This window comes from Salvelinus namaycush, chromosome 25 (assembly GCF_016432855.1).
Source record: "Salvelinus namaycush isolate Seneca chromosome 25, SaNama_1.0, whole genome shotgun sequence".
In the NCBI taxonomy this organism is placed as follows: Eukaryota; Metazoa; Chordata; class Actinopteri; order Salmoniformes; family Salmonidae; genus Salvelinus; species Salvelinus namaycush.
In genome coordinates, this window is record NC_052331.1 from 35948452 (window position 1) to 35956514 (window position 8063).

The following is an 8063-nucleotide window of genomic DNA, read 5'->3' on the forward strand; positions in this document are numbered from 1 at the left end:
ACACACACACACACACACACACACACACACACACACACACACACACACACACACACACACAGTGGTGTAAAGTAACTAAGTACAAATTATTTGAAGTAATACTTAAGTCTTTTTTGGGGGTATCTGTATGACTATTTATGTTTTTATTTTTTTAACCCCTTTTTAACCCCTTTTCTCCCCCAATTTTCGTGGTATCCAATCGCTAGTAATTACTATCTTGTCTCATCGCTACAACTCCCGTACGGGCTCGGGAGAGACGGTCGAAAGCCATGCGTCCTCCGAAGCACAACCCAACCAAGCCGCACTGCTTCTTAACACAGCGCGCCTCCAACCCGGAAGCCAGCCGCACCAATGTGTCGGAGGAAACACCGTGCACCCGCCCCCCTCGGTTAGCGCGCACTGCGCCCGGCCCGCCACAGGAGTCGCTGGAGCGCGATGAGACAAGGATATCCCTACCGGCCAAACCCTCCCTAACCCGGACGACGCTAAGCCAATTGTGCGTCGCCCCACGGACCTCCCGGTCGCGGCCGGCTGCGACAGAGCCTGGGCGCGAACCCAGAGACTCTGGTGGCGCAGCTCTAGACCACTGCGCCACCCGGGAGGCGACTATTTATGTTTTTGACAACTTTTACTCCGCTACATTCCTAAAGAAAATATGTACTTTTTACTCCATACATTTTCCTTGACACCCAAAAGTTCCTGTTACATTTCGAAAGCTTAGCAGGACAGGAAAATTGTCTTATTCACGCACTTATCAAGAGAACACGTGGTCATACCAACTGCCTCTAATCTGGCGAATCACTAAACACAAATGCTTAGTTTGTGAATGATGTCTGAGTGTTGGAGCGTGCCCCTAGCCAGGGCCGTAACCAGGGAGTTTTAGGTCTGAGTGTTGGAGCGTGCCCCTAGCCAGGGCCGTAACCAGGGAGTTTTAGGTGTGAGTGTTGGAGCGTGCCCCTAGCCAGGGCCGTAACCAGGGAGTTTTAGGTCTGAGTGTTGGAGCGTGCCCCTAGCCAGGGCCGTAACCAGGGAGTTTTAGGTCTGAGTGTTGGAGCGTGCCCCTAGCCAAGGCCGTAACCAGGGAGTTTTAGGTGTGAGTGTTGGAGCGTGCCCCTAGCCAGGGCCGTAACCAGGGAGTTTTAGGTGTGAGTGTTGGAGCGTGCCCCTAGCCAGGGCCGTAACCAGGGAGTTTTAGGTGTGAGTGTTGGAGCGTGCCCCTAGCCAGGGCCGTAACCAGGGAGTTTTAGGTGTGAGTGTTGGAGCGTGCCCCTAGCCAGGGCCGTAACCAGGGAGTTTTAGGTCTGAGTGTTGGAGCGTGCCCCTAGCCAGGGCCGTAACCAGGGAGTTTTAGGTCTGAGTGTTGGAGCGTGCCCCTAGCCAAGGCCGTAACCAGGGAGTTTTAGGTGTGAGTGTTGGAGCGTGCCCCTAGCCAGGGCCGTAACCAGGGAGTTTTAGGTGTGAGTGTTGGAGTGTGCCCCTAGCCAGGGCCGTAACCAGGGAGTTTTAGGTGCGAGTGTTGGAGCGTGCCCCTAGCCAGGGCCGTAACCAGGGAGTTTTAGGTGTGAGTGTTGGAGCGTGCCCCTAGCCAGGGCCGTAACCAGGGAGTTTTAGGTGTGAGTGTTGGAGCGTGCCCCTAGCCAGGGCCGTAACCAGGGAGTTTTAGGTGTGAGTGTTGGAGCGTGCCCCTAGCCAGGGCCGTAACCAGGGAGTTTTAGGTGTGAGTGTTGGAGCGTGCCCCTAGCCTGGGCCGTAACCAGGGAGTTTTAGGTGTGAGTGTTGGAGCGTGCCCCTAGCCAGGGCCGTAACCAGGGAGTTTTAGTTGTGAGTGTTGGAGCGTGCCCCTAGCCAGGGCCGTAACCAGGGAGTTTTAGGTCTGAGTGTTGGAGCGTGCCCCTAGCCAGGGCCGTAACCAAGGAGTTTTAGATCAGGGAGGACATTTTTTGAAAGTGGAACTCATTTACCTCATTTCTATACAATTAAAAAACTTTAAAATGCTGTTTGGAAAACAGCAACAACAAGCAAAAATGACCCCAGCCATTATCACCTCGGCTGCTGCAGGTTCATTCACCTCAGTCCATCTACAAACACGTTTGTATTTCATTTTTAGAACTGTATTGTTGGCATTCTGATGGTGTTTTAATGTAGGTCTGTAGGGAGGATAGGTCCTGTGGAGATGTTCATATTGATACAGAGGCTGTATTATAATGTCGGTCTGTAGGGAGGATAGGTCCTGTGGAGATGTTCATATTGATACAGAGGCTGTATTATAATGTCGGTCTGTAGGGAGGATAGGTCCTGTGGAGATGTTCATATTGAAACAGAGGCTGTATTATAATGTCGGTCTGTAGGGAGGATAGGTCCTGTGGAGATGTTCATATTGAAACAGTGGCTGTATTATAATGTAGGTCTGTAGGGAGGATAGGTCCTGTGGAGATGTTCATATTGAAACAGAGGCTGTATTATAATGTGGGTCCGTAGGGAGGATAGGTCCTGTGGAGATGTTCATATTGAAACACACAGTGGTTGTATTATAATGTAGGCCTGTAGGGAGGATAGGTCCTGTGGAGATGTTCATATTGAAACAGTGGCTGTATTATAATGTAGGTCTGTAGGGAGGATAGGTCCTGTGGAGATGTTCATATTGAAACAGTGGCTGTATTATAATGTAGGTCTGTAGGGAGGATAGGTCCTGTGGAGATGTTCATATTGAAACAGAGGCTGTATTATAATGTGGGTCTGTAGGGAGGATAGGTCCTGTGGAGATGTTCATATTGAAACACACAGTGGTTGTATTATAATGTAGGCCTGTAGGGAGGATAGGTCCTGTGCAGATGTTCATATTGAAACAGTGGTTGTATTATAATGTAGGCCTGTAGGGAGGATAGGTCCTGTGCAGATGTTCATATTGAAACAGTGGTTGTATTATAATGTAGGTCTGTAGGGAGGATAGGTCCTGTGCAGATGTTCATATTGAAACAGTGGTTGTATTATAATGTAGGTCTGTAGGGAGGATAGGTCCTGTGCAGATGTTCATATTGAAACAGTGGCTGTATTATAATGTAGGTCTGTAGGGAGGATAGGTCCTGTGGAGATGTTCATATTGAAACAGTGGTTGTATTATAATGTAGGTTTGTAGGGAGGATAGGTCCTGTGGAGATGAAAATGAAACATATCTTCTTTTTGTAAAGTTCCCTTTGATAAGATTAGTACAGAAGGGTTCCCCGCATCCTTCTAGCTGGCTATAACTAGCCAGAGCCCTTCAACTTTACTGCAATAGAAGTCTCTGCCAGCAGCTAGCCATCTGACTATTTCCTACCAGTTGTGCAGTCATTCTCAGAGAATCTTGATTTTTTTTTGGGGGGGGGGGGGTCTGTAAAGACGGCAGGTTTTAATATTGTCCGGCATCTCACCAACACTCTGTCAGGAGCGTCTCTAGTCTCTCTCTAATTGGCCGACTCCTAGCTGGGCTACTTTGTTTCACGTGTCCAGCAAGAGGGGCGGAGTTAGCCGTTTTGAGAGATTGGTGAATGTGCTGCTTAAAAGGCAAATCAGGGGGATGTCGAACATAACGAACAAATCACTGTTCACGATTCCACTCGTTCACAAGGAGGCTAGCGCGATTAGAAGAATAGAAGCATTCTGAACTTTTGATCAAAGATGGGAGCAATATTTAGATGACCCGTAATTGATTTTCTTTATTGTCTACAAAATATATATTTGCATTGTTTTTTTGTTTTCTTTAAATTGTGCGCGTGTGTAGCCCAAATCGGTATTCTCATGAAAATGTCTGTAGCTTCCGAATGGGTATGACCTTCTTAAAATAATTCCATATAGCTTATTCGAAACCAGACTGTAGAGGGTTCATTTGAAAGGATTTAAAGCGTTTACTTTCATTTACTTTTACTTTTGAAATTAAGTATTTTTAAAAACAGATACTTCTAGACTTTTACTCATGTAGTATTTTACTGGGTGACTTTCACTTTTACTTGAGTCATTTTCTATTAACTTCTTACGGCTGCAGGGGCAGTATTGAGTAGCTTGGATGAAAGGTGCCCATTGTAAACGGCCTGCTCCTCAGTCATAGTTGCTAATATATGCATATTATTATTAGTATTGGATAGAAAGATTGGATAGAAAGATTTTTGAAATCTGACACAGCGGTTGCATTAAGAACAAGTGTATATTTAATTCTATGTAAAACATGTATCTTTCTTCAAAGTTTATGATGAGTATTTCTGTTATTTGACGTGGCTCTCTGCAATTTCTCCGGATATTTTGGAGGCATTTCTGAACATGGCGCCAATGTAAACTGAGGTTTTTGGATATAAATATGAACTTAATCGAACAAAACATATATGTATTGTGTAACATGAAGTCCTATGAGTGTCATCTGATGAAGATCATCAAAGGTTAGTGATTCATTTTATCTCTATTTCTGCTTTTTGTGACTCCTGTCTTTGGCTGGAAAAATAGCTGTGTTTTTCTGTGATTTTGCGGTGACCTAACATAATCGTTTGTGGTGCTTTCGCTGTAAAGTCTTTTTGAAATCGGACACTTTGGTGGGATTAACAACAAGATTACCTTTATAATGGTATAAGATACTTGTATGTTTGAGGAATTTTAATTATGAGATTTCTGTTGTTTGAATTTGGCGCCCTGCTCTTTCACTGGCTGTTGTCATATCATCCCGTTAACGGGATTGCAGCCATAAGAAGTTGGCTCTTTACATAAGAAGTTGGTTCTTTACATAAGAAGTTGGCTCTTTACATAAGAAGTTGGTTCTTTACATAAGAAGTTGGTTCTTTACATAAGAAGTTGGCTCTTTACATAAGAAGTTGGCTCTTTACATAAGAAGTTGGTTCTTTACATAAGAAGTTGGTTCTTTACATAAGAAGTTGGTTCTTTACATAAGAAGTTGGCTCTTTACATAAGAAGTTGGTTCTTTACATAAGAAGTTGGCTCTTTACATAAGAAGTTGGTTCTTTACATAAGAAGTTGGCTCTTTACATAAGAAGTTGGCTCTTTACATAAGAAGTTGGTTCTTTACATAAGAAGTTGGTTCTTTACATAAGAAGTTGGCTCTTTACATAAGAAGTTGGTTCTTTACATAAGAAGTTGGCTCTTTACATAAGAAGTTGGTTCTTTACATAAGAAGTTGGCTCTTTACATAAGAAGTTGGCTCTTTACATAAGAAGTTGGTTCTTTACATAAGAAGTTGGCTCTTTACATAAGAAGTTGGCTCTTTACATAAGAAGTTGGCTCTTTACATAAGAAGTTGGTTCTTTACATAAGAAGTTGGTTCTTTACATAAGAAGTTGGTTCTTTACATAAGAAGTTGGCTCTTTACATAAGAAGTTGGTTCTTTACATAAGAAGTTGGCTCTTTACATAAGAAGTTGGTTCTTTACATAAGAAGTTGGCTCTTTACATAAGAAGTTGGCTCTTTACATAAGAAGTTGGTTCTTTACATAAGAAGTTGGTTCTTTACATAAGAAGTTGGCTCTTTACATAAGAAGTTGGCTCTTTACATAAGAAGTTGGCTCTTTACATAAGAAGTTGGTTCTTTACATAAGAAGTTGGCTCTTTACATAAGAAGTTGGCTCTTTACATAAGAAGTTGGTTCTTTACATAAGAAGTTGGCTCTTTACATAAGAAGTTGGTTCTTTACATAAGAAGTTGGCTCTTTACATAAGAAGTTGGTTCTTTACATAAGAAGTTGGCTCTTTACATAAGAAGTTGGCTCTTTACATAAGAAGTTGGTTCTTTACATAAGAAGTTGGTTCTTTACATAAGAAGTTGGTTCTTTACATAAGAAGTTGGTTCTTTACATAAGAAGTTGGTTCTTTACATAAGAAGTTGGCTCTTTACATAAGAAGTTGGCTCTTTACATAAGAAGTTGGTTCTTTACATAAGAAGTTGGTTCTTTACATAAGAAGTTGGTTCTTTACATAAGAAGTTGGCTCTTTACATAAGAAGTTGGTTCTTTACATAAGAAGTTGGTTCTTTACATAAGAAGTTGGTTCTTTACATAAGAAGTTGGTTCTTTACATAAGAAGTTGGTTCTTTGCATAAGAAGTTGGTTCTTTACATAAGAAGTTGGTTCTTTACATAAGAAGTTGGCTCTTTACATAAGAAGTTGGCTCTTTACATAAGAAGTTGGTTCTTTACATAAGAAGTTGGTTCTTTACATAAGAAGTTGGTTCTTTACATAAGAAGTTGGTTCTTTACATAAGAAGTTGGTTCTTTACATAAGAAGTTGGCTCTTTACATAAGAAGTTGGCTCTTTACATAAGAAGTTGGCTCTTTACATAAGAAGTTGGTTCTTTACATAAGAAGTTGGTTCTTTACATAAGAAGTTGGTTCTTTACATAAGAAGTTGGTTCTTTACATAAGAAGGGGTCTTTACTTTTACTGAAGTATAACAATTGGGTGCTTTTCCCACCACGACGCAGACACACACACGCACACTGCACGCACGCACGCACACACACACACACACCACCACACACACACACACCACACCACACCACACCACCACACACCACCACACCACACCACACCACCACACACACACACACACACACACACACACACACACAGGCTATATTTACTCACTCATCACCTCTCTACACTGGGCCGTTTGTGTTGAAACGGTTGGGCCTTTTTCCATGGTGTGAACAACAAATCTCTTTCCCCCCCGTTGTCTAGTACGTTTGCCCTCAAATGTTTATTATGAAAATATGTACAGTACTTTGTTTCCACGTTGTAGCTAGCTGACTTAATGGGTCAGGAAATGTAATGCGAATGTTACCCAGAACAATGACGGCCATTATAAATGATATACATTATATACATTAAAAGGACAGAAATGTGCAGGTTTGAAAAGGGGCAAAACAAGGCCCTGGTCATAAGTAGCACACTATAAAGGGAATAGGGTGCCATTTGAGAGTAAATAGGGAATAGGGTGCCATTTGAGACTAAAATAGGGAATAGGGTGCCATTTGAGAGTAAATAGGGAATAGGGTGCCATTTGAGACTAAATAGGGAATAGGGTGCCATTTGAGACTAAATAGGGAATAGGGTGCCATTTGAGACTAAATAGGGAATAGGGTGCCATTTGAGACTAAATAGGGAATAGGGTGCCATTTGAGAGTAAATAGGGAATAGGGTGCCATTTGAGAGTAAATAGGGAATAGGGTGCCATTTGAGAGTAAATAGGGATTAGGGTGCCATTTGAGACTAAAATAGGGAATAGGGTGCCATTTGAGAGTAAATAGGGAATAGGGTGCTATTTGAGAGTAAATAGGGAATAGGGTGGCATTTGAGACTAAATAGGGAATAGGGTGCCATTTGAGAGTAAATAGGGAATAGGGTGCCATTTGAGAGTAAATAGGGAATAGGGTGCCATTTGAGACTAAATAGGGAATAGGGTGCCATTTGAGAGTAAATAGGGAATAGGGTGCCATTTGAGACCATAGGTTTTCACCATATCATAGAAAACATACGAGAGATAAATGTGGAAAGGATCAGTTAAGTCATGTTCAGATATCAACACATTCATTCGGACTGCATGCACGGCATATAGAAAAAACATAAACATATATCAATAATACAAACATTCATTTAGAAAGGGGTTTCATCTGTGAACATTCATCATTGTCCTTATGTGTGAGGAGAGAGGAGGATGAGAGGAGAGAGGAGGATGAGAGAGAGAGGAGAGAGGAGGATGAGAGAGAGAGGAGAGAGGAGAGAGAGGATGAGAGAGAGGAGAGAGGAGGATGAGAGAGAGAGGAGAGAGGAGGATGAGAGAGAGGAGGATGAGAGAGAGGAGAGAGGAGGATGAGAGGAGGATGAGAGAGAGGAGAGAGAGGAGGATGAGAGAGAGAGAGGAGAGAGGAGGATGAGAGAGAGAGGAGAGAGGATGATGAGAGAGAGGAGAGAGGAGGATGAGAGAGGAGAGAGAGGAGAGAGGAGGATGAGAGAGAGGAGAGAGAGGAGGATGAGAGAGAGAGAGGAGAGAGGAGGATGAGAGAGAGAGGAGAGAGGAGGATGAGAGAGAGAGGA